This window comes from Oryctolagus cuniculus, chromosome 14, assembly GCF_964237555.1.
Source record: "Oryctolagus cuniculus chromosome 14, mOryCun1.1, whole genome shotgun sequence".
Classification (NCBI taxonomy): domain Eukaryota; kingdom Metazoa; phylum Chordata; class Mammalia; order Lagomorpha; family Leporidae; genus Oryctolagus; species Oryctolagus cuniculus.
The window spans coordinates 77215274-77241724 of NC_091445.1; the positions used below are offsets into that span (position 1 = coordinate 77215274).

At 48.5% G+C, this 26451-nt stretch overlaps 1 long non-coding RNA gene across 2 annotated transcripts; it reads left to right on the top strand.

The window, feature by feature from the left end:
* The first annotated feature begins 14819 nt into the window (after window positions 1–14819).
* Window positions 14820–22615, top strand: LOC138845199 (uncharacterized). Of its 2 annotated transcripts, none has more exons than XR_011382051.1 (3): window positions 14820–14967; window positions 20540–20622; window positions 21246–22615. It is a non-coding gene; the product is annotated as an uncharacterized lncRNA (long non-coding RNA). The 2 variants fall into 2 exon arrangements; XR_011382052.1 differs by having other exon boundaries at window positions 14850–14967; window positions 21716–22390.
* Window positions 22616–26451: the final 3836 nt, after the last annotated feature.

Below are 26451 nucleotides of genomic sequence, written 5' to 3' on the forward strand. Positions count from 1 at the left end.
GTGGTGAGAGTCTCTAGAGGGCTTCCTCCAACTGGGTAGATTCTGCTACAAACTACAAGTTAGCATCTGCTTCTTTAGAGTTATAAAATAGCCAGACAACAGAAAGTCAGCCTAGCATTGAGGGAGTCCTTGGTAGCCTATTGCTAATTTCCAAGTTTCAGATTAATTTTCTGATTTTTCTTTCAACCTATAGAAAAGTGTCAGGTGCTGGGTGGAGAGCTCCACCCTTCACCTCTGCAGGATCTGAACTGTCCCCTCATTTACCTGATTGGATTTAACTTTTAAATAAAATGGTCTAATCAATAATAACACCTATTGGGGCTGGTATTGTGGCATAGCTGGTAAAGCCGCCACTCGCAAGGCTGGCAACCCATGTAGGTGACTTTTCGTGTCCCAGCTGTTCCAGTTCCCATCCAGCTCCCTACTAATGGCCTGGGAAAGCAGCGGAAGATAGCTCAAGTACTTGGGATCCTGTCACCCAGGTCAGGGACCAACCTGCATGCAGCTCCTGGCTCTTGGTGTTGGCTGGCTCAGCCCTGGCCATGGCAGCCATTTGGGGAGTGAACCAGCAGGTGGAAGATCTCTCCTCTCTCTCTCTCTCTCTCTCTCTGTAACTCAGACTTTCAAATAAATAAATAAATCTTTAAAAAAAAAATAATCCAAGCAGCTGTCACTTACTGAGGCACCACACCTCGCGTTTCAGGTAATTCTCTTTCCATATCAACACACCAGCCCTGGAAGTCAAGGCCAGTTATCCCTGCTTCACAGCGGAAGAAATAAAGAGTCCCAGGCAGGTTTGGTTAGCTGCAGAGCCAGGGTTCAACACACTAATGTTATTACAAAAACAGTGAATATTTAGCAAACCAATGTGAAGCTGTAATACTAGGCAAGAACAGGTTGAGCATGGGACAAATGGCATTTGAGACATTTTTCCCCCAATGCTTAGAATTTCCAGCATTAAAATTGGGCCTCTGAATGAAGACCTTGTTTTCAGAACCCAGGCCAGTAGTAGTAGTAGTAGCAGTAACAGTAGTATAGTAGTAGTATGGGGCTGGCATTGTGACACAGCAGGTTAAGCTGCTGCCTGCGATGCTGGCATCCCATATGAGTGCCTGTTCGAGTGCCAGATACTCTGCTTTGTTTCCAACTTCCTGCCAGGATGGCCCAAGTGCTTGGATTCCTGCAGCCTATGTGGGAGACCTGGATGGAATTCCAGGTACCCGGCTTTGACCTCATCCAGCTCTGGCTGATGGGACCATTTGGGGAGTGAGCCAGTGGATGGAAGATCTCTCTCTCTCTTTATCTCTCCCTCTCTCTCTTTCTCTCTGCCATTCTTTCAAATGAACATAATCAATCTTTATAAAAATCAAATAATACTCAATAGAAAATGAGTGGCAAAGCACACAGATAGCAATGTCTTAGCAGACAGAAGCTGAGCCCTTCAGCTGGAAGGGGCACTAGCGGGTCAGATTCTAGTGACAGAACCTGGAGCAGCAGGAGCCAAGACCGGGACAAGGCAGGACAAGGCAGGTCTCTCACGCATCCCCACCTCCAGCAGCTGCCTGTCTACACCCGCTGCTCCCACCAAAGCTATCTCGCAGGACCTGGGATGAATAATCACGGAGGATGGTAGCTTCCTCCCGGAGGAGTGCTTCCTGTGCTGCCCAGCTGTGTCCCCCAGGACCATACCCCCAGGGCTTAGTATATAGTTTTTCTGCTTAAGAAAGGGAAAAAGGAGAATTGGAAGAAGGAAAAACACTGAGTGGGGCAGACTGCAGCGGGAGAGGCAAGAGTTCTGGCTGACAGGGAGCCAGCTGGCTGACGGGAGCGCTCAGCACCGGGGGTGCTGCTCCCTGGGATGCTTGTTGAAAAGGCATCCTCACTGAGTCACAGCCCGTCAATGTCTCTTCTGAAGGAATTCTCAGTTTTCTCCAACCTTTCCTGGTGACTCAGTCTGAGCATCTTTTGTCTTAGGTGATATCTGGGTTCACCCTAAAATCACCTGGGAAGCTTCTGGAAACACCAGGTCCTGGCCTGGGAATCTGTACTAACGTAAAGCTAGTGGAGAAAACCATTGTTCCAGAATTCAGCCCTTCTCAAACTCAGGTATGCATTCAGATTGTCTAGGCGTCCTGCTCAAATGCAGATTTTGATCAGCAGGTCTGGGGCTGTGCCTGAGAATCTGCATTTCTTATAGCCTCCCTGGTGACACAGAAGAAGAGGGAGGGAATGGGAGGGAAAGGGAGGGGAGGGGAGGGAAGAGAAGGGGAAGGAAGGGGAGAGAAGAGGAGGGAAGGAGCGGGGAAGGAAGGGGAGGGGAGGGAAGAAGAGGGGAGGGAAGGGGAGGGAAGGGAAGAGGAGGGAAGGGGAGGGAGGAGGAGGGAAGGGGAGGGAAGGGGAGGGAAGAAGAGGGGAGAGAAGGGGAGGGAATGCAAGGGAAGGGAAGAGGAGGGAAGGGGAGGGAGGGAGGGAAGGGGAGGGGAGGGGAAGGGAGAGAGGAGGGAATGGGAGGGGAGGGAAGGGGAGGGGAAGGAACGGGAGAGGAGGGGAGAGGAGGGAAGGGGAGGGGAGGGGAGGGGAGAGAAGGGAAGAGGAGGGAAAGATGGGGAGGGAAGGAGAGGGAGAAGGGAAGGGAAGGAAGGGGAAGGGAAGGAAGGGGAAGGGAAGGAAGGGAAGGAGAGGGGAGAGAAGGGGAGGGAAGAGGAGGGAAGGGAAGGGAGGGGAGGGAAGGGAAGGAGAGAGAAGGGAAGGGAAAGAAAGTGGAGGGGGATGGGAGGGGAAAGGAGGGGAAGGAGGGAAGGGAAAGGAAGGGTATGGGAGGGAAGGGAAGGGAAGTGAAGGGCAGGGAAGTGAAGGGCAGGGAAGTGAAGGGGGAGGAGAGGAGAGGGAGGGAAGCAAAGGGAAGAGGAGGGAATGGGAGGGGAGGGAAGGGGAGGGAAGGGGAGGGAAGGGAAGGGAGGGAAGAGAAGGGGAGGGAAGGAGAGGGAAGGGAAGCAGAGGGACTGGAAGGGAAGGGGAGGGGAGGGAAGGGAAGGGAAAGAAAGGAAAGGGGAGGGAAAGAAAGGGAAGAGGAAGAAGGAGAGGGGAGGGAAGGGGAGAGGAGGGGAGGGGAATGCAGGGAAGTGAAGGGAAGGGGAGGGAAATAAAGGGAAGAGGAGGGAAGAAGAGGGGAGGGAAGGGGGAATGCAAGGAAGGGAAGGGGAGGAAAGAGGAGGGAATGTGAGGGGAGGGGAGGGAAGGGAAGGGGAGGGGAGGCAAGGAAAGAGGAGGGAATGTGAGGGAGAAGGGAAGGGGAAGGAAGGGAAGGGAAGAGGAGGGGAGGAGAGGTGAGGGAAGGGGAGGGAAGGAAAGGGAAGGGAAGGGAAGAGGAGTGAATGGAAGGGGAGGGAAGGGGAGGGATGGGAAGGGAAGGGGGGAAGAGGAGGGGAGGGAAGGGAAGAGAAGGGAAGGGAATGAAGGGAAGGGAAGGGAAGGGGGAAGGGAAGGGGAAGGGAGGGGAGGGAGGGAAGGGAAGAGAAGGGGGTGGGAGGGAAGGGAAGGGTAGGGAATGTGAGGGAAGGGGAGGGGAAGGAGAGTGGAAGGGAGGGAAGGGAAGGGAAGGGAAGGGAAGAGAAGGGAAGGGAAGGGAAGGGAAGGTGGAGGGAAGGGGAAGTGGGGGAGGGGGAGTAGGGAAGAAGAGAGGAGAAGAGAGGAGAGGAGAGGAGAGGAGAGGAGAGGAGAGGAGAGGAGAAGAGAAGAGAAGAGAAGAGAAGAGAAGAGAAGAGAGAAGAGAAGAGAAGAGAAGAAGAGATCCTCCATCTGATGGTTGTTCCTGAAATGGCTGTAATGGGCAGGGCTGGGCTGGGTTGAAACCAGGAGGCTGGAACCTCATCCAGGCTTCCTATGCAGGTGGCAGGACTCCAAGGACTTGGGCATCCTCCGCCTCCTTCCAAGGTGCACTAGCAGGGATCTGTACAGGAAGCAGAGCAGCTGGGACTTGAACAGGGCTTGATATGGGACAGTGGTGGCACAAGCGAATGCTTCACCACTGCTCCACATCACCAGCCTCCCGCTAGAATCACCTATGAGGATTATAATGTCGTCCTTTGGTATCCATGGCTGATAGGCTCCAGGACTCCACGCAGGTCCCAAACTCCACCAATGCTCAAGTTCCTTGTAAAAGATGGCACTGTATTTGAATGTAACCGACATGCATCCTTCCACATACTTCAAATCATTGCTAGATTATGTCTAATGACTTGCACAATGTAAATGCTATGTAAATAGTTGCTGAACTGTATTGTTTAGAAAATAATGACAGAAACGAGTCTACACATGCAGTACAGATACAAGATTTTTGAAAAATATTTTCGATCCCTAGTTAGTTGATTCTGTGGGTGCAGAGCTCATGGACATGGAGGACCAACTGCATTCAGTTCCTGTGGTTGCCACAACCAATGCCCACAAACTCACTTGTTAACACCACACAGTGTATTCTCATTGTTCTGGAGGCCAAAGTCTCAAAATCAATTACTCTGGGCCCAAGTCAGGGCCGCATTCCTTCTGCAGTCTTTGGGGAAAAGTCCATTTGTTTACTCTCTGTCTTGCAGCCTGGGTTCTCTGGCTCATGGTCCCTTCCTCTGTCTCCAAAGGACTTTTCTCCAATGTCCATTTCCCTCCTCCCCTGGCCTTCTCCCCTCTAATTCCCTCTTACAAGGGACCTGTGACCACATCAGGGCCACTGGATAATTCAGGATACTCTGACCTCGCCATCCCTCCGCCCTTAATTTAATCACATATGCAGACTCCTTTCTGTATGAACTAATATCACCATCTCCAGGGATGTAGGACATGGTTCAGCCTGCTGCAGAGGTTCTGCAAAGAATCCTAACACTTGGGCTCCACAGCAAAGCGCCTGCTGAGTGTCTAGGCCAGGCCGGGCACAGGCACTGTTCACAGCTCTGGGGTGATGACATCAATGGATAGGAGGCTTGAGAAATCCTGGTCCCCAGAGCACACGGTGCCGGGCTTTTTGTCACCTTTCCCATGTATTTCTCTCTGGATTTCCATTCGCAGAGCCTGGCACCAAATCTAGGCCTCAGAAGAGAGGCAAGGAAGGCAACCTTGGATCATTCTTCCCTCTCTGGAGCCATCACAACTAGGGACACGGTTCCTGCCCCTGGTCCCAGGGAACTCCAAGGCCCAAGGCAGCAGGCAAAGGGTGGACTCAGCATTTCTCCCCAAGCCATCCCAGCACGCCTGTGAGTTTATTTTTTTATTTGGCATTTATAGTATCCCCAGCCACTTCTCAACCCTTATAATTATAAGCCATATCTCACTCAGCCTCCTTCAGCTCATGTTTAAAGGCTAAGAGCGCTCTTGAAGCAGCCAACTATTAAACCTTCATGGCCTTTCACAAAATTGTGGTTGACAGGAGGCATTACGAAACCCTGCCTTGTATAATTAAAGTTACACTGCAATTGTCAATGCCCATGAGTCAAGCGCACCATGCGGAGTGACAGTCAGGCTCATGAGGTCTCTTCCCTAGCTGGCTCCCCAGGCCTGGGGCTTTCCTAATCCACCTCGGAGGCTTAGACCTTGCCATCAGCTATGAGCCACGAAGTCCAGCCACTTGACCAGAAATGGGGCTGCTCCTGCCAGTGGCTTCTGCCCCACTCGCTACACCCAACAGGAACGCCGACTCCCACTCGGCCTTCCTGGCAGACTTCAGGCACGGCTTGGAGCAGGAGCTGCGGGATGATTTTGCTTTGTGACTTCAGTGACAGTGATACAAACCAACCTTGACTGCCCCAGATGGGTGCGGTTGTGAGTGGGACCCCCAAGCATATCCACCTCCCTATTCCCTTTCTCCACCAAACTTCTTCCAGAAAGGGCCCAGAGGGGTGCATTAAGCCCCTGAACCCTGCAGACTGACTCCAGCCCCCATCTCTCCCTTGCAGATCCCCAAGCCATCCTCGGGGCTGACCTCAGTCATCTCCCCAGCCTCACTCTCTGGAAGCGATTTCTAGTTCCACACTGTGCACGTTTGCTCTTACTAGGAAGTTCAGATTTCACAGCTGAGGTTCGTATCCTCTGGACCCTGCCCACCCTTCCCATGTGCTCTCTTGGCCCCTTCGTCCCAGCCTCTGTGCCCGTTACTCCAGCCACCTGCGTGCACCTCCCGTGGGCCGTGCTCTTTCCTGTCTCAGCATCTTTGCCCTGTACCTCCTTGTGCTGGGACGCTCATCCACTCCTCTGCCTCCACCAGCTCATCTCAGCCAAAAAAACACCTGCTCAGAGAGATCGGCCCTGGTCACCTCCCTGAAAGGACACGTCACCCCGTCTCAGTGTCTTCTATCAGGGCATCCAGCTTACTTCCCAATGCCTCAGTTTCTCTGCTTACTTACTTCATCTGGCTTCAGGGAGAGGAAGCCCAGGAAAGCAAGGACTGTATTTGCTTTGCTCGTCAAGGAATCGCCAGCGACAGGAGCTGTATAGACAGACTTTGATCAGCTGAGTCGCCCCGTCCATCCTTGGCTGTGAGGACCAGGCCGTGCTCCTCCCATGAGCCTCTTTGCTCCATCTGTCGCCTCCTCCATTCCCCAACCTCTTCTCATTTTCTTAGCTCCTGACCTCCTGTCTCACCAAAGGTCTCCTGTGCCACTCTGAGAAGCCATACCTCTGCCTCTCCTCCTCCCACGTGCCTGATGCCTGGTCCTCAATGGCCACTTCTATTCCACTTGCTTGCTGGACAGTTCTATTTAGATGGCCAGATAGCACCGCCCCCCACATACTCACAGCTAAGAGTCCTTACCAAGGACTGCAAGTAACAGCTGTCTCAAAGTATCCTGTGTCGAACTCCTTGGCCCCCATGTAGGATGGAGCAAGTTTGCATGACACAGATGCTGGGATATGCTATGGCTTCTTCTCTACAGAACTTGGACCTCTGAACTAAACTAAACCATGGGATCATCCTTCAAGACATTACTACTGCTCCCTCTTGGGCCATGTTCATGGAGAGAAACTAGTCTGTTCTGAAGGAAGCCAGCTGTTTCCTGGGAGGCTGATGTAGTGGCTGGATGAGGCCAGGCTCCATCAGGACAGACCCAGTGGGGATGCCATGGACATGGGCGCCTGCAGCACTGCATGGAGCATTTGCCAAAGGAAGCTGGGGGACTTTTACCAGTGACGAATGGCTCTCTCACATCTGAATTCAGGTGGTATTTTCCATCATTCACCTTCACGAATTCTATCCAACAAACACAACGAGTAACACGTGTGGTCCCCAGTGGCTAGCACACACCTGATCCCTAGGCAGCACTCCATACTTCCTTTAAAGAAGGGTGGGCTTTGGGCCTGGCACTTAAGACACCTGGGTCCCGTATCAGAGTTCCTGGGTTTGATACGATTCCAGCTCCAGCTCCTGACTCCAGCTTCCTGCTTCTGTAGATACAGGGTGACAACAAAGATGGCTCAAGTAATTGGATCCCTGCCATCTGCATAGGAGACCTGGATTTTGGTCCTGGCTCCTGGTTTTAGCCTGGCCAGTCCCAGGCATTTAGGGGAGTGAACCAGCAGATGGATGCTCCCCTCCACAACTCTGTTTTAGTGAATGAACTTCTCTGCCCTCTCTCTGCCCTGGGGAAGCCTATATTCTCTAATACTGGGAAGAAAACTCTTCTCTACCCTTCTAGAGACATCTCACAGGACAGCACAAAGTATTACTGTTGACATGGAAGCTTTGTACAAAGACCCGACACTAAGAGTCTCCTGTGGCCGGCGCCGCGGCTCACTAGGCTAATCCTCTGCCTTGTGGCGCTGGCACACCGGGTTCTAGTCCTGGTCGGGGCGCCGGATTCTGTCCCGGTTGCCCCTCTTCCTGGCCAGCTCTCTGCTGTGGCCAGGGAGTGCAGTGGAGGATGGCCCAAGTCCCTGGGCCCTGCACCCCATGGGAGACCAGGATAAGTACCTGGCTCCTGCCATCGGATCAGCACAGTGCGCTGGCTGTGGCGGCCATTGGAGGGTGAACCAACGGCAAAGGAAGACCTTTCTCTCTGTCTCTCTCTCTCACTGTCCACTCTGCCTGTCAAAAAAAAAAAAAAAAAAAAAAAAAAAAGAGTCTCCTGTTCCACAGGAAAAGCTCACCCTGACCTAGAGCTCTGCACGAGGGCAGTGAAAAAAGAAAAGCATTAGAATCAGAGACCTCACATTGCCTCTCAGCTCTGTGACTATACCAACACTATCCAATATGGTAGACACTAGCCACATGTGGCTCTTTCAATCTAAGTCAAGGAAAATTGGGTACAATCAACAATTCACTTCCTCAGTAGCACCAGCCACATTTTCAGTGCTGAAGAGCTACATGAGGCTAATGGCTTCCATATGGGGCAGTACAAATTTATAATATTTCCGATGTGAGCACACTGAAAGTTCTGCTGGACAAGTGCCACCTGGGACAGATCACTTGACCTCTTTGAAACCTCCCTGACTCATTGGTGAAGGGTGAGTCAGTGGGTTTGCATGGCACCTGAGGTTCTTTCATTCTCCGAAAATTTTGGGATGTCTAGAATCTATGCCCCTTCCCTTTGAAGCTCTGCAGTATGACTGATTTATGAGTGCTTAGAATAGCAAATTGCCTGAGAATAAAGACAACAGAAGTAGCCACTCACTGCGTTCAGGCTCACATTGAAGCAAGGGGAGAAGTTTGCTTTGGCAGAGGCTCTGGCTGTGTGAAAGTCACACCTTGCCTTTCACCCTGCACCCATGCTCCCCTCTCAAACACTTCCCCGGTCTCAAAAATATATTTAGCTCTTTGAGCCTATTGTCTACTGGGGGGACAGTGGAGAATCTCATCAACTAAATACCACTGCGTTTCAGTTTGGATGCCTAAAGGGTCCAGAGTCAGGGCTCAGCCTACTGTAGGGCGAGAGTGTGAGCCAGGATATAGCAGATCAGAGTTAGTCCTTGTCACTTGATGGTGACTACCTGACTTTCTTCAAAAGTGACATTGATGGGGCCGGCACCGTGGTGCACTAGGTTAATCCTCCACCTGTGGCTCTGGCATCCCATATGGGCGCCAGGTACTAGTCCCAGCTGCTCCTCTTCCATTCCATCTCTCTGCTGTGGCCCGGGAAAGCAGTGGAGGATGTCCCAAGGGCTTGGGCCCCTGAACCCGAGTGGGAGACCGGGAGGAAGCACCTGGCTCCTGGCTTCGGATCAGCATATCTCCAGTAGCTCCAGCCGTGGTGGCCATTTGGGGAGTAAACCGATGGAAGGAAGACCTTTCTCTCTGTCTCTCTCTCTCTCTCACTGTCTATAACTCTACCTGTCAAATAAATAAATAAAATCTTTAAAAACGAAGTGACATTGTCTAAGTCTATGAACCACCAGGATTCCCCCACTCTAAGATTGCAGATTGTACCATCAGCTTGTGCACAGTAGGCCTATGGGGAAGTTGCATTTTGGAAGTAGAAGAAGTTTGCCTTGGCCACGGAGGAATGATGGAGACCATCCCCAGAGAGATGGGGAGGGGCCCCCGCAGAAGGCGGGAATTCACCTTCCTGACGCCCTGGGTGAGGCAGCACGGAGCCAGCTGCCCTTGTTTCTGGCCGCGCTCCCTGCCGGGGTGAGTCACTCGGGAGGAAAGGTGTGTCGGGGCGCCGGCCGGCCTTGTCTGGTTGGTGGAATTCCTTATATGGAACTTGTTTTTCTGACAGGTGATGCGTTCCTGGACATGAAGTTTATTGTAAGTCAGTTCTTCAGGTGACGTTCAGAGAATGTTTGTTTTGTTTTGTTTCCTACAATGGCTCAAGGTCAATAGCCCTTTCACTGGGAATTTTCCTTTTGGACATGTCCAGTTGCCAAAGGAATGGCTCAGATTTGGAGTCTGAACACAGGGCCTAGAATCCCCTTCCTCCTCTCACAATCGCTCCTGTGTTCTCCAAGAGGGCGCCACGAGGGTGGGGGCACAGACCACTGAAGCCCTCCTGTAGCCAGCGGCTTTGGGGTCTACCTAAACCAGGGTGGTGTGGTGACATGGAGCCTGGCACACAGCCTCCCACTCTCACCCCCTCTTCTCGTGGCACATGGACTGGTGCAGCAGGGAAAGGCATGGGCTGTGCACGCTGGTTGGTGGAGGACAATGATGAGCCAGTCACATCCCAGGAAGGGAGGCTGGGATCAGCATGGCTCTGTGTAGTGAGGACAGCTCACTCCACTCACAGGCTAGACACTGGGCCTTCTGCCTGCATCCAGCTTCCCACCCCCTCACCTGAAGGATAGCAGCTTCTCTCAAGTCAAGTACAAGATGCCCTTGGCCCTGGCAACAGACACTGTGAGCCCTGCTTGGTAGATGCTGGTGTTTCCAATGCCACTATGTGTACCATTCTGTTGTCCCTAGGGCCCACAGTCACCCTGCAAAGTGGATATTATTCCCTGCACTTTACACTCAAACAGAGCAGGAGTAGAACCAGTTCTGGTAGGCTTCAGAGCCGGTGCTCTGGTTTCCAAAACACCAGACCCTACTGAGAATGAATGAGCTTAGGTCTGGCCATTGACAAGTTTGAGTAAGAGCCTGGGAAGGGGGAGGCATCAGTTTCCCATGATTGCTGTAACACACTGAGCAGCTAAAACAACACAACGTTACCCTCTCAGAGTTTTGAAAGCCAGAAGTCCAAAATCAGTGTCACCGGGCTGAAGGCGAAGCTTCAGCATGGATGCCTCTTCTGGAGGTTCTGGGGGAGGGACCATTTTCTTGCCTTTCCTGGCTTCTAAGGACCAAAGTCCTAACACTTCAAAGGTTCCAGGGATTACAAGTGCACACATCTTTGGAAGGCATTTATTCAGCTCGCCACAGGGGATTGCCCATTCACCTTGAGACTTAGGGGCGGCTGTTGCAGGTGCACTTGAGTTTTTCCCTTTTTCTTCCTGAGTGCAGAGCAGATCTGTTGATATTCCAGGGGAATCTGAAGTGTGAAGAGAAGATCTCAATGTAGGGGCCCCGCACACATACACCAGGCTCCTCCTCACCTCTGAGCACCCTGCTGTCCTGTGGGAGTGGTGGCAAGAGAGGGAGAGGTTGGGGTCATCAAGCAGCTGGTGGTCCAAGGGTTGATGCATTAGCTTTCTCACCCTGCAAGGTCTCCTTTGAAGGAAGCTCCCATTCCTTCCAATCTGCCTCCCTCACCCTCTTGCTAAGAAAATGAACACCTGGAGCTGCCATTGTGGTGCTGAGGGTTAAGCTGCTGCCTGTGACACCAGCATCCCCTATGAGCACTGGTTCGAGTCTTGGTTGCTCCACTTCTGATCCAGCTCCCTGCTAATGGGCAGCAAAAGATGGCCCCAAGTACTTGAGCCCCTGCCACATACATAGGAGACCCAGATGGAGTTCCAGGCTCCTGGCTTCAGCCTGACCAGCTCTGGCCATTAAGGCCATTTGGGAAGTGAACCAGAGGAAGGAAGATTCATCTCTCTCTCTCTCTGTGTAACTCTGCCTTTCAAATAAGTACATCTTTTTATAAAAGAAAAAGTCAAAGGCCACCATTTGCTTTAACTACTTTGCATCCCACTGCTTTGAAAAATGTCTGGTTTCCTTCCATGGGAGTCCAGCAGGAGGCCTGGAAGATGAGCCTCCTGCTCACATTCCCCAGCTCAATCCACTCCACTCTTGTCTTCATCCACTGGGTTCCAGCCACACCAGCATAGTTGACCAAAGGGAATGCTTCTAACTTAAACATAACCAGCCTTTGTTTTATTCTACTATGGCCTGTTGATAAGACATGTGTACAGTGACTTCATTAGCCCACAGTAGGTTAGAGTCTTGGATTCCACAATGCATAAGCTTTCTTTACAACAGAAAGGTTATCTAAACAACCCAGCCTCTGAATGGAATTTTTGAAAAAACATGAAACTCTACTAATACATTTAAGCCACGCAAGTTTGAGCTGGAGTCGATTAGAATGGCTTCTTCCTTCAAGAACTAATATATTTTGCCAAATTGCTTTTACGCCATTACCCAAAAACACTATGTGGTGAAGTGTGTGGTTAACATCCTCAATCTACAGATGGGAGACAGTCTCAGAAAAGAAGGTCAACTTTGCAGCACCAGTCCCAAGGCTAGCACCCAGTTTTCCTGGGCTGCTCCTCCTTCTATGCATTATGTCCCAGAAGCCTTGAAGATGAACCGATAAGGTGCCTTGTGAAAGGATAAGGACAAACACAGAGACCTGTAAAATGATAAGCAGCCCAAACTGGCTTCTGATAACTTGATGCTAACTGGACTAGAAGGATAGAGATATTGATACAGATAAGTATACAAGGGTACGTCAAGATGTTCATGGAAAAATGGAATTTTAAGGTTAGTTCATCCTTGAATGAAGTTTATTCCTGAATTTTTAGAAGTGCCCTTATATATAACATTATGGAGCCCAGCCTGGCTGAACCAGGGGGTGAGAACCACTTCTAGGGGACCTTAGCCTACTTGCCCCACTGTTTTCTGCTTATGTGTTCCTATACTTTTGTCTCCTCTCCCCTTTATCCCTTTCCCTGTAACTTAGCTGCCTTTCCCTCCAACTCCTCCCTCTGGCCCAAAGTTCAAGAGAAAGCAGCTGAGGCTGCTGGGCAACAGGAAGGGGTGGGGATGACCAGAGCCCACTTCTCTGTGCCCCACCCTTCCCTCCCAGCTGTTTTTCAGGTGATTGATTAACTGTGCCCAGGTAGTTCTTGGAATGCCAGGAGCTGGGGGCGGGAACAGCGGTGCTGCTTCCGGAGGCTTCAATGGGCAGGGCTTCCTTAAACATTTGCAGGGGTACTGGAATGTAAAGTTGCTCTAAAGTTACTTATTTAGTTAGTTATTTGAGAGGCAAAAATACAGAGACCAACATTCAGACAGAAAGAGCTGCCATCTACCAGTTTAATCCCCAAGTGCCTGCAGTGGCTGTGCCTGGGCCAAGCTGAAGCCAGGATCTGGGAACTCAATCTAAGTTTCCCATTTGGGTGGTAGGGACCCAAGCCCTTGAGCCATCACCTACTGCTTCCCAGGATACATATTAGCAAGAAGTTGGCATAAAGCATGGAGCTGGCACTCAACCAGGCACTCTGATATGTCATGTGGGCATCTCAAATGACATCTTAATCACTGCACCAAATGCCTGTCCCCAGAACATTCTAAACCCAGGCCTGTAGCCAAGTGCTGTGTATGTGTGGATGCTTTTTGCTTCTGTGCTTACTGCTCCCCAATGACCAAAGCGTAGAAAGCTTGGGCTCTACTCTCTGGTCAATTTCCTCTAACCCTCACACAAGCTTGGGCAAGTCACATATTTTCTGGCCTTTAGTTTTCTCATCCATACAACTGAAATAGTAAGAAAGCCCATACTTTAGGCACTGTGAAAAAGATTAAGATGATGTGTAATTCAGAGTAGTTTCTCACTAGAATTATCATTGAATTTGCCATGCCTATCATCTTGAGTATAGTAATGGTCACTGAATATTTGTTTGACAAGCGGATAAATGCCACATGGAGTTAGGATACATCATTGCACCTACTTTGCACATGTGAACCAGAGCTCTGGAACCCGAGGAAGGGCCCGACATCCTACTCTGCTTTTCAGGGAAAGCTTTGGTCGTCAGGATGCACTGTGGTGCTCCCTGTATGAGGACCATGATTAGTAGTAATCACTAAGCCTCCAGAAGGATCCAGGATCCGTTTTCCTGACCAAGCTGCCACTAATAGATCTCAAACAAAAAATTTTAAAAATCTAGAATAGAAAATACCATTAGTACATATTTATTGGTTAGTTAAAATTTTTTCCTTTGTATTTATTTATGTGTATGCATGAGTACAAAATATGGGCCGTGGCTCACTTGGCTAATCCGGGTTCTAGTCCAAGTTGGGGTGCCGGATTCAGTCCTGGTTGCCCCTCTTCCAGTCCAGTTCTCTGCTGTGGCCTGGGAGTGCAGTGGAGGATGGCCCAAGTGCTTAGGCCCCTGCACCTGCATGGGAGACCTGGAGGAAGCACCTGGCTCCTGGCTTCGGATCAGCGCGGTGCGCTGGCCGCAGTGCACCGGCCATAGCAGCCATTTGGGGAGTGGACCAACGGCAAAGGAAGACCTTTCTCTCTGTCTCTCTCTCTCCCACTGTCTAACTCTGCCTGTCAAAAAAATATAGAAAATAATGTGCCATATAGTTTCTACTATGAATTGTAATTTTAAGAAGCCTATGAGAAAATCTCTTTTTAGCATTGGCATGTCCCTTAGCTAGTCTTTATAGAACGATAGTTACTGTTGATTGTCCATGTTCATGACCTACTTTGTGTTATGTATGTTAATTATATTTGAAGCCATGAGCTGTAGGAAGTCTTCATTTTTTGTTTTATTTTATTTAGTGACTTGGGGGACCATTAGAAGGAATGGGGAATTACTAAGCAAAAACTGATAAACATAGATGAGGCAATTAAACATTTGTCAACAACTGAATAGTTTGGTGATATTGAAAACATACTGGTAGTCAGTAGCAGAAAGTTACATGTGGTAGAGAGCTGACCAGATGAGATATTTTCTATGTTATCATCTGAGACGGTCAGTCTCCTGTGTTCTCTTGGTCACCCCAAGATGAAATTACAGTGAAGACCTTACATTCAGTCCTCCTAGGCCACTTACAACGAGAAAAGGATAAGAAGCACTTGGCCAAGGAAGCTGGTGGAGTCCATCTGTATCCGATGGGTTGTTCTCCTTGAATGTCCTCTGACGCAAAGGAGGAAATTCATGGTGACTTTTAAATCTCACCAAGGTTCCAACGAAAACAGGAATATCGCCTGTGGAAACACTTCCTGACTCAGAAAAATAGTTAGAACCTCCCAAACCCTCGTGATCCTGGTCATGTTCCAACACTCCTTTGGTGGAACCACTTTCCCAGTATGTAGAGACAGCAAAATGGAGTCAGAAACTTGGCCTTGAATCTTGGCCGTGCCACTCACCAGTAGTACGCTTCAGGTAAGCCACACAGCTGCTTTGAGCTTCAGTTTCCTCCTGACAGGGATGAATAAGAATGTCTTTCTAAATATGAATAACAGTACGTTCTTCATAGGTGCCCCATGAAAGCTGACATTTTGAGATTCGATTATTGTTTACAGCCCTTGTCTATAGCCTTGGGGAACAGTGGTTTTTCTACTTACTACATATTGAATTCTTACTTAGTGGAGGGTTAAACTTGCGATTATAAAGTAAATTGAAAGTATGTCATTATAAATATTTAAAAAAGTAAGAAAGGGAGGAGAGAGGTTGGGTATGAGGTAGGGTGGGGCAACCATTATGCTCTAGTGTAGGGCTAATCTTGTAAATATAAAGTAAACTGAACGTAGATCTTTGTAAAATTAAGAGTGAGAATAGTAGAGGGAGGAGGAAGAAGGGTGGGAGGGAGCATGAGTGGGAGGGAGGGTAGGGTGGGAAGTATCACTACGTTCCTGAGTCTGCATATATGAAATATGTGAAATTTGTATACCTTAAATAAAAATTAAAAACTATACATATGAAATTCATGAACTTTGTTTTGTTTATATAAAGTCTAAAAAGTAAAAAAATTTACATAAGATAACATACAGAAAAGGTCTCATACAGTATTCCATAATGTCAATAATAGTCATAATAGTTATATTTTTATTGTAATTCATCCTGTAATAGTTTTTATGGGTAATCTTACATGGAGTCAGTTCTTCCTGACATCCTGCCTCTGGCCTGGTGTCTGTTTAGCGGTTTGTGGAATGCCTACTGTATGGCCAAGGGTCGCCCAGTAACCAAAGTCAATAGCTTGTAAGAAATATCCTTATTCCTTAGGGGCTTATATTTTCATATTAAAAAGGCATACGGATTGCATTAGCAGAATGGGTAACATATTAATAACCCATAACTGCTGTGGCAATGTTTGATGTCATTATTACTATATTTATTATCATTATTACTACTATGATCAGCTACAGAGTATCTGACAGGAGGATGGAATGTTTAATAATCATTCTTAGAGTTTAGAATAAGTACAATGTGAAGCTCCAGGTCAGGAAGTGTCTTGCATGGTTTGAATGATAATGAAAAAAGATTGCTCATCATTAGAAGCAAATTATATCTCACTCCTGGTAGGTAGCTGACCAGATGAGATGAGTTATCTTCCATGTGTATGGAGCTCTATTCTGAGAATGCTGGTCCCTTTTGTTCTCTGGGTGCCCAGGCAGGGGTGGGGCCTGATCCGGTACTTGGAGGGAGTGAGTAGAATTCAGCAGATGGAGGGAAGCCGAGGCTGCCCACAGCGGGATCAGGGTGCAGTGAGGATCTTGCGCGTCAGGAACCACAAGCCTGCGTTGGCGCACTGGAGGTGAGAAGTTTTTATCCAGAGAGAGGAGGCTGCTGTAGAAAGCTCTGAGCATTTTAGCCATTTTAGGTTGCTTAAGAAATCGGGCAGCAAGTGGAGACTGGCACTGAAGGGAGAATCCCCAGCAGCGGTGTGCAGGCCGGGTGGTCTGGTGGGGGGACTGGAGGCAGGGAGGCCATTGCAGAGGCTACGGGAGAAGCTTCAGACAAAGGCGAGGGGCTTCGCCAGGGAAGTTTCTCAAACCACAAGATGCGCATGAATCCCCTGGGGTCTTGCTCTGCTGCAGCTCCTGGTTGAGTGCCTGCATGGAGGATCTCCCGAGTGATGCTGACGCTACTGTTGGGGACCACACTATGCTTCACAAGGACCTAGACGGAAGGAGTTACCACAGAAATGGAGCAGAAGAGGCGTGTGTAGCAAAGGAAGGTTGGGTAGCAGTGAGTGTTTGAGGAGGTACTGGTGCACACTGCAGCATGGGTGACCCCCTCACCCCCCGAATATCACACCCAGTGAAAGAAGCCAGACACGACAGAGCACATGCTGTGTGGTTCCACCTAAATGAAATGTCCAGAAAAGGCAAATGTACAGGAGACAGAGTAGAGAGAGCTTACTTAGGAGAGAAAGGGGGAAGAGAAGCAATCACATATAGGTTTTTCAAAGGATAATAAAAGGTCTCTAAGGTGCCAGTGCTGTGTGTAGCAGGTAAAGCCACCACCTGCAGTGCCAGAATCCCACAGGGGCACTGGTTCAAGACCTTACTGATCTACTTCCAATTGAGCTCTCTGCTATGGCCTGGGAAAGATGGCCCAAGTCCTTGGACCCCTGCACTCACGTGGGAGACCTGGAAGAAGCTCCTGGCTCCTGACTTCAGATTGCCCCAGTTTCTGGGGTACCTGGAAGAAGCTCCTGGCTCTTGACTTTGGATTGGCCCAGTTCCGGCCATTGCAGCCATTTGGGAAGTGAACCAGTGGAAGGAAGACCTCTCTTTTTCTTTCTTTCTCTCTCTCTCTCTCTCTCTGCCTCTACCTCTCTGGAACTCTGCCTTTCAGATAAATAAATAAATTTTTAAAAAATAAAAGGAGGCTCTCAAATTAGAATGAGGGAATTGTACAAGTTTGTACATACTAAAACAGTTGAACTGGACACTTAAAACAAATGAATTATATATTATCTAAATAAAGCTGTTAATTTAGAAAATTAAATAAAAGTTCATAGTTGAAACATAAGAGATAACAGAGTGGAAATAATACAGGAAGAAACTCAGCAGTTAGGCCTTTGTCGCAGACAGCCTGGCCCTTGTCCTCCCTTTGCTTTCTGCTAAAAGCAGCCAGCTGGGAGGGGCTGCATTCTGAGCTCAGAGCTAACCTACCTGTAGTAGCTACAGAATGGCCATCTGGGGACTTCAGATCACACCTTGGATGTAGCTACCTTTGGGGCAGGGCAGGCCAGCTAATAACCTGGAAATGCACCAGGGAAAAAAGAGAATACATAATGTAATAATATAAACTGATAGCTCATCTATTAACATTTTTATGTAACTACAGAGCAGATTTTGTTGATTTCACAGATACAATTCTAAGAATAATCCATTCCTTTTTAAATAATTTTTCTCCATCCAGACCCTAGTAATATCTCCCAGATTGAAAAACCACATATCATCAGGTTTCCAAGCACATAATTGTATTCAGCTGTTGTGTTGTTTTTATCACAATCTTGACACAGCACCAGCCCCTGCAAGTCCCAGGGTGCTGTGGTCCCGGGACCAGCAGGATCAACATCATCTGAGAACTTGTTAGATATAAAACTCTAGTTTTCACCCTGGACTTAGTGAATAAAAAATTAGGTGCTGCCCAGCAGTCTGCTTTAACAAACCTTCCAGGTCATTGTTCGCATGCTAATTCTTGAGAATTGGTCTAGGTCATGATACACATACACACACACACACACACACACACACTCCTGCCCCACTTGGAAAACCATGTCAATTCCAAGACAAGAGCTACTGTCTTGTGAGGGCAGAAGTTAAGAGGGCAAATGTGGGGCATGAGTGCCACCACCATTTCCATCTTCTCTATCCGTACGGTAGACACCACTGGTCAATCACTGTGCTCTTTCATGAGCCAGAGAGGCAGAGGCCTTAGGCCAGGCGGGCAGATTTTCTCAGCAGGCATCCTGCACTAACGTGGGGTTGGGTAGGGGAAGGCAGAGATAGATTGGAAATTGTGACGTGGAATAATTTGGCGAAAAGTGAGAGCCTGAAAGAGTGTCACTGATTCCTCAGGGTCTTGGGTGGCACAGAGAAGATGCAGAATTTTCTGTTGTCCAAGCTGGGGACCAAGCACCCAAAGGTTGTGGACCAAATAAGGCCTGAAGTCCAAACAAAGAAATCGCAAAGTGCTGCTACCTCAAATCTAGAATTGATGGCAAAATGCTAGATGTCAACCTGGAATGTGGAAAGTCCAGATGGGATTAGTCATGTTAGCCTAACCCAGCTTGCTTAGTGACCAGGTAGGACTAGACCTATCTCAGTAGATTCAGAAGATCCAGAAGACAGCTCCAACCAAAGACCCCTCTTAGTCAAGAGGAATGAGCTTCCCCCATCCCTTCCCCGGAGAAAGGAAGGTAGGAGACAGTTTCCTTGAGAACGGAGACACAGTCATTATATTGAAATCTTTAGCCCAGGATGGACACAAAAGAGAGACTTTCTTTTTTTTCTTTTTTTTTTTTTTTTTGTCCTTAGGAGAGGTCTAGCTAGAACAAGTGTGAAAGGGGTGTGGGAGGAAGAAGCAAAGGTTGGCCCTGGCCTTGGAGCGTTGACCAGCTCCAGGTTTCAACACGAGGTGCCCTTGTCCCATTTCAGAGTGTTTCCCCTTCAGCCTAAAGCGTTTCGACAGTGAGTGCTTTCCCTTCAACCCAAAAGGTTTCGACAGTTAGTGCCATTTGATCTAGTCACATACTCACAGCTGGTAACCCGAGAAGGTGGACATGTGCTTCCAACATTCACTTTTCATAGAATCGTTAGGTCAAAGGTCATCTGGCCAACCCCTCTCGTTTTACAGACGGGGAAACCAAGGTCAAAGAGGCTAACCTTGCAAACTGTAGAGCAAAGCTGGAGCGAGACTCCAAATGGCTGCGCCTCCACACTTACCACACCGAGCTGTTCATAACCTAGACAGGAAGCATTCCACCTGCCCTAGCCATCCTTGTGTCTCAGGATCCAAAGATTCAAAATAGCATCTTTCGCTCTTGAAGGCCGTCGTTGACGTCTGCTTCTCTTCCTCTTTCGGCATTTGTTTCGGGAGACGTTGCGAGTCTCCTGATGAGACTATTCTGAGAGGAGCGGAGACAAAGCCTGCATGATCTATGGCTGCCAAAGTTAGCTCCTCCGCAGCTGGACCAGCGCGTCAGAGGCTGTGGGGCAGCCGAGCTGTCTCTGGGGCTGTATTAACAGCAGGAGTGCCTGGAATTCTGCAACCCAAAAGGGCCTTCTGGGAGGCAGCTGCCTTCCCAGGGTCTCTGAAGGGCCAGCCTGGTTTGACAGAAGGAGGACTTCGCACATGTCATGGGCATGGCTGTAAAGGGTGCCAGGATCTCCAGTTGGGACTGGGCCATGACCAAGTGGGTTAATGACGAAGTGCTGCCTATCTTATTTCTTCTGTTGTCTAAAGAATTTTCTCTTTAATTCATTGTGAGAAGAAGGATGGAAATCACAGCAATTACCTGGCTCATTTAATCCAAAAGTACAGGTTTACTTTAGTGTTTTGCAATGACTATTCATGAATTGATTTAAATGCACGTGCAATGTGTTCCTGTGAAGTGACTCTCACGGGTCCGGGGTCCGGGGTCCGGTGCCTGGCCCCAGGTAGAGGTTTGGAAGCCCACCTGCGAGTCTCATGCGAAGTGACAGGAAACTTCCCTGTCAGCCAAAGCTAATAAACTGCGTTTTCTGTGTTGATGTTGTGAGCTGCTAAGGTTTACGTTTTTTAAAACGTTCTCCCCATCGGCGCTGTGTGGGCGAGTTGTCCTGACTCTCGTCTCACTCCCGGTTCTCGGGAGCCGGTGTGAGACGCTGACGTCAGCTGGAGGAGGCAGGGAGGCATCAGCACGCGCTTCTTCAGGAGGACAGATTTCCTCGAAAGACGTTCCTTCCTCTGCTCACTTGAGTTGTCCTTCCTTGCACGCTGGAAACCACACGGTCTGCAGCTGTCAGCTCACAGCCATTGACAGATGGGCTTCCTGGGTAAGCGGACTCCTTGGAAGAGAGAGTACCACGGCAGAGAGAAGAGGTAAGACGAACCACCCTGGGATATCAGGGCCACACCCCCAACGGGGAAGGGTTGTACACCACCATCTGTACGGATGGCAAACTAGCAGGTGCCGTTTATAGAAAGAGCAACGTTTGCTTCCAAAGCTATCCGATGTTTCATGGAGGACCTTGTTATTGCATGCCTGAAGCTTTTTCACAGCCTCTATTTGATTTTTCACAGGGGAACATACACCAGTGGAACTTTAGGGCAGGAAGAGATCTTAGCTTTCATCTAGTTGCGTCCTCCCATGTTAAGGATCAGGAAAACTAGGTCCAAAAAGATTAAGTGGTTTTCCAAACTCTCCACATAGAGGAACCATGGTTAGAACTAACCAAACTTTGCAACAAAGTTATTTGAAAAAGAACAGCAGCAACAATAAAAACCTCACACCATTTTAATTATTAGAAAAGCAGTACATGTTGACAGAGACAGGACGGAGAAAGGCAGCATAGGAGAACCCAACACAGCATTTCATACGGTGGTTAAAAAGTGCACACTTTAGGGGACCAGCACTGCAGCACAGCTGGCAAAGCTGTCACCTGTGATGCCAGCATTCTCTGTGGGCACCGGTTTAAGTCCTGGCTGCTCCACTTTCAATCCAGCTCCCTGCTTGTGGCCTGGGAAAAGCAGCAGAAGATAGACCAAGTGCTTGCACCTCTGCATCCATGTGGGAGACCCAGAAGAAGCTCCCCTGGCTTCAGCCTGGCTCAGCCTGGGGCCACTTGGGGAGTGAACCAGGAGATGGAAGACCTCTCTCTCTATAACTCTGACTTTCAAATAAATAGACAGTTTAAAAAATTAATATGAAGCCTGGGCTTTGGGGTAAACAGACCTGATTGTAAGGCTCAGGTCTGCTTGGTAACGAGGTGCCTTGTGTAATTCACTGGACTTTTCACCCCATCTTTCCTGTAAACATTCAGATAATAATGGAATAGCCTAATGTCCCACCCTCTTCCTTATTTGGTACAGGACTCTGATGACAGAGAAGGGTGAGGGGACAAAGTCCCTGAGCAGTGGCCCGCAGGCAGCCAGGGGCAATTCTGACATGTCTTCTCTGATTTTTAATTTGTAGCCCTGATGCCGCGGAGACGTGACTATGTTTTCCCTCTGGCTCAGACCTACTCTCCCTGCTCTGATTCTTTTCAGTTGTCAACCTTCTTCCAGATGCTTCAGAGAGGTGAAAACAGTCTCGGGTGGTCCCTGTCTTGTTGCTGTAGCTACCTAAAACCAGGCCTAACGCATGAGCCTGGGAAGCAATTGTGTGTGTTCTTGGGGAGTGGGAAAGGTTGGTACCAAGAGACACTGGGGAAGAGACTGGATGTTGCCACATGTGGGTGTCATGCAGCAGCCTCTTAGAGCCAGAGCAGAGCTTGTTTGAGGCCCGTCTGCCATGTTGATGACAGCAGAGCAGCAGAAATATCAGACCCCAGGAGCCTGCGCAGTGGTGCAGCAGGTTAACCCCCTGCCTGCTACGCCAGCATCCCCTGTAGGAGTGCTGGTTCGAGTCCTGGCTGCTCTTCTGAAGCCGCTTCCTGCTAACGTGCCTAAAGAGGCAGTAGAAGATGGCGCAAGTACTTGGGCCCCTGTCACTCATATGGGAGACCAGGATGGAGTTCTAGGCTCCTGGTTTCAGCCTGGGCCAGCCCAGGCCATTGCAATCATCTGGGGAATGAACCAGCAGGTGGAAAATCTCTCTCTGTGTCACTGTTTTCCAAATAAATAAAATAAATCTTAAAAAAAAGGGAAATGTCAGATCCTGATACTGCTGCATTGATCCACTTGGAGCCACTGTACTATGGAATTTCTGACAATGTACAGTAATAAAGTTCTTTTCTATTAACGTTCATCTTACATCCCTTATAGCAGAATGCATCCAAACTGATTCAGTAGTACTTATCACATAAGATTATTGTGAATAGCAAGTAATAATGCAGGAAGGGAAATAATTTGCAATAAAGTACAGAAAAAATTAGTTGTCAACATTGTTTCAGTTGTTATGTGAGGAGTCTTCAAAAATTTCATGGAAATGTGTATTATGAAAAAATATTTGTGGATTTCAAAAATTTTCACACCAAAATAGGCTTATTTAATTCCATTTTCCCAAAAGTTTTTGAAGAAACTTTGCATGAGAAAATATAGGGACATAAATAGCTCTCACCCCCCATCCTATTCTCCAGTGACAAAACTTGTCAATTATACCTTATGTATCCTTATTTCAGTGCTTAAAAACAAAAGTAAATTGTTACACATATTGCCTTTCAATTCCAAGATATTTCCTAACAGATATGTTGATGCCCATAGTAACTTGCCAAGCCAGTTGGAAATTACCTCTAATCCCCAAGGGTGCTTCACTTAATAATCTCCCAAAGATTTGGAAATATTGCCTTCCAGTTGGAAACATCTGCTTTTTCAAAATCTTCCTTTTAAATGAGACGGGAAAATAGTGTGCTTAGAAAAGTCAAAGGATATAAAGAAGCGACTGGGACTGCCTGAGTGCACATCCAAGGCCAGGTCCTGAGAGCCAGGCTTCTCTAACCTAATGAGGGATATTTGTTGGAAGTGAATTTTACTGTAGACGCAGAGCAGCAGCCTCCTATGGAACTATGGCAACGACTTGACTTGTTCCCAAGGCGTGTCACCCTAAGTCAAAGGACCATCGGGATACAGCAGAAGCTCTGGTCCCTAAGGCCTATACACACTATCCCCAGTGGTCACCAACTGGGCTTTAGAAATTCAAGCGAAGTTCATGTGACCCAAGAGGAAATCACCAAGCAAGGATGGAGGGAGAAGAGGCCAAACTTCAGCTAAAGTTTCCCCAGGAGTGACGGGCTGTCAAGGAGCATTTCTGAGGGTGAATGAGAGTTTAGAAAGGACCCAGGAAGGTCTTTGCAGATCCCTTTCTTCCCCTGGACTCTGTAATAGCAACCGTCCTGCTGGGCTTACACACAGAAAGGAGTGAGAGAAGTGACTAACAATTTCCCCAAAGTGCCAACCTACCCAGGAACTTCTTCTTTCCAGGGTGTGATTTGGGAAGCACTTCCTGGTATGTTTATTGATGGGGAAAATGGTGATTTATATAGTAACGTGGGACTGTCTGACTTTCAAGGGAACCTAATGGTTCTCATCCAAGCTGCACTTTAGAATCACTCAAGAAACTGTTTAAAATGCTGACACCAGGGCTCCACACCAAATTAAATCAGAAGCTCTGAGCCTGGGCTAGAGGCCCATGTAAGGAAGGAGGCTTTGGTACATGAGTATGAATTTACGAGTTCTTTTAGCTTCCTGAGTGAAGGGGTAAGAGTTGACAGGCTTGGGCCCAGAGTCAAATCAGGGCTCCCCAGTTTCTAAACTGTGTAGCAACAGACACATTGTTTTTCTCTGTGCCTCAGTTTCCTTTTCTGTAGACTGCAGACCACAGTAGTGTAACAGATTAAATAATATGATGCAAGTAAAGGAATTAGATCATGCCACGCGTGTCCCCTGTCCATGGGACCATTCACTCAGTTCCCACGTAGAGAGAGCTTTGCACTGGCACAGAGAATCAAGTAGGTGCAAGAGAGGTTTGGGGAATTTCACTGGAAAGAGAAGGTGTCACTTTCTATCATCTCATCCATCAGTTGAGCTTGTGAATTCCTGGAAGAAAGCAAGTGTCCTGTAATAGCCACTTAAAATGAGATCATTAGAAAGGATTCCACATGGAGAGAGAGAAAAAAGCCCTTCTCCATCTCTGCTCCCATTGACAATCATACAGGAAGATGATGAAACAGCAGCCACGCCCTGCTGTGGACATTGGCCAACCTGTCACAAATGACCACAAGGCAGTAAAACACCAGGATGTGGGCCCCTGACATGGAAAATACAGAAAGACGAGAAGGACCCATGTTCACCAGGCAGCAGCTGCCCGTCGGCCAGTCTGGCCTTGAGATTGTAACATGGTGTGTCAGTCTTCGTCAGGATGCTGCAGGCTTCCTGGGGGCCACGGAGTGACTCTTAACAAGAACTACCATGGACCGTGTGCTTTCCAGGTACCAATCCTGTACAGCATGCATCCCCCTCCATAGTCACAGCCTTTAAGGGGGCATTGCTGTTCCCCACCGACAAGAGGAGATAGCTAAGGTTTAGGAAGACGAATCGACTGCTCGAGTTCATATAGATCTTAGCAATGACCAAATATGAACCCAGACTTGTGTCTGGTGCTGAAGATTTAAATCTTAGGCCTAAATAGCCCCTGGTATACAGTATGCTCTAATGCTTGATGAATGGAGGAAACTTTTTTCCCAGAGGAAAACAAAGTAACTGAAGGTTGACATCTATCTTCTCTTCTACTTCAGACCAGCCCTCACTGATTTCTTGCAAACCACAGCTGGGAATAAATCCACCTGGGGAGCAGCAGGGGTCTTCCCACTGTGTCCATGGATTTAAAATGCAGCCACCTGAAAAGGCCAGACTTAATAATTCATAATTTTGTCTAAAACGCAAAGGTAAAATTAACTCCTGTGGGACATGGCTAAAACCCTGCTGTGCATTTGGCCTTCTTTCAACATTTTTATCCACGTGGCATCAAGTTAGAAGGAGCAGTCGTGTCAGCATAGAAGGGGGAAAGAAGTCACCAATGGCAATGAGACGCAGCCGCAAAAGGGCAGAGCCACCGCTGCGCCTTACTGGTCGGTCCTCTTCAGCACACCTAGCGACCCCCCACCCAGACCGTCCAGCTTTTTTGTTCTCTCTTTCTTCTGCCTCTGCAATTCCTCTTTGAGGTTAAGTCAGTTGTACAATAATGAAGGCGGAGGAAGAGTGAGCAGGCTACAATCCAACAGTAGAGATGAAACTTGGAATCATTGAATTAGAGAAAATTTACTCTGGAAAACTCACTGGAAATCATGCAAGCAAGCCTCCTGGCTTCACAGACAAGTGAACTAAGACTGCAAGTCAGGAACTGAGGTCCTCATGATCACGCGGTCTGCTAGTGTTGCAGCTACACATGAGCCCCTTTCTGGACCCAGCCCTCTGCTCTCTGGACCTCCCTGGATTGCCTCTTTACAGAATTTACAAAGGCCAAACAGTACCCTCTGTTCTTGCTATAGCCCTAGCTTCCTGCCCACATATTTAAGCCCTCAAAGATAGCTTTTTCCATCCAAAAAACCAAGGTGTACAGAATCTCTGATACAAATGTATTTGCTGTGGGTGATGCTGGGGTTAGGGCTCAGGATCCAGTCCCCTATTGCCTGATAAGCCGGTTGGTGGGAGGTTTTGTCCCCCAGCTGAGCTGTGATCACATGTAGCTGCTGAGACTTGTCTCGTTGCTGGACTTGAGTTCCTTCTCCCTCCCCATCGGCCTTCCCCCAGCTTCCTGCAGCCCCAGCTTCTCATGTCTTGGAGCCCAGAGGATTGCCCTCAGATCCACCTCTGTGCCTCTCCTTCCCTATCACTCCTTCCCTATTACTTTGAGGTTTTGTTGGTTGGAAGTTGTAACTACCCTAAGAAAGAAAACAAGAAAAATCACTTTTGAAAAAAAAAAAAGAGAAACCATGAACAAGAGAAGAGCCTAGAGATTGGCATTCGGCATTGGGAGAGTCAGAGGGTTTCCCAGGGGTGGGGTGGTGAGGCCTGTGTGGATGGCAAAGCCAAGTGCAGGCTTGCCAGAGAAGCTACACAGATCAGTCCAATCTCAGTCTCCTGGGGCCATGATTTCTCTTGCAAGGGAAGTTGGGTGAAGGGCTGTTCATCTGGCAAGGGCAGTTTCAGGGAGAGGTAGCTCTGGCTCTGTAACCTAGGCTTTATTAGCTGATCTAAGGATGCAGGAAACTC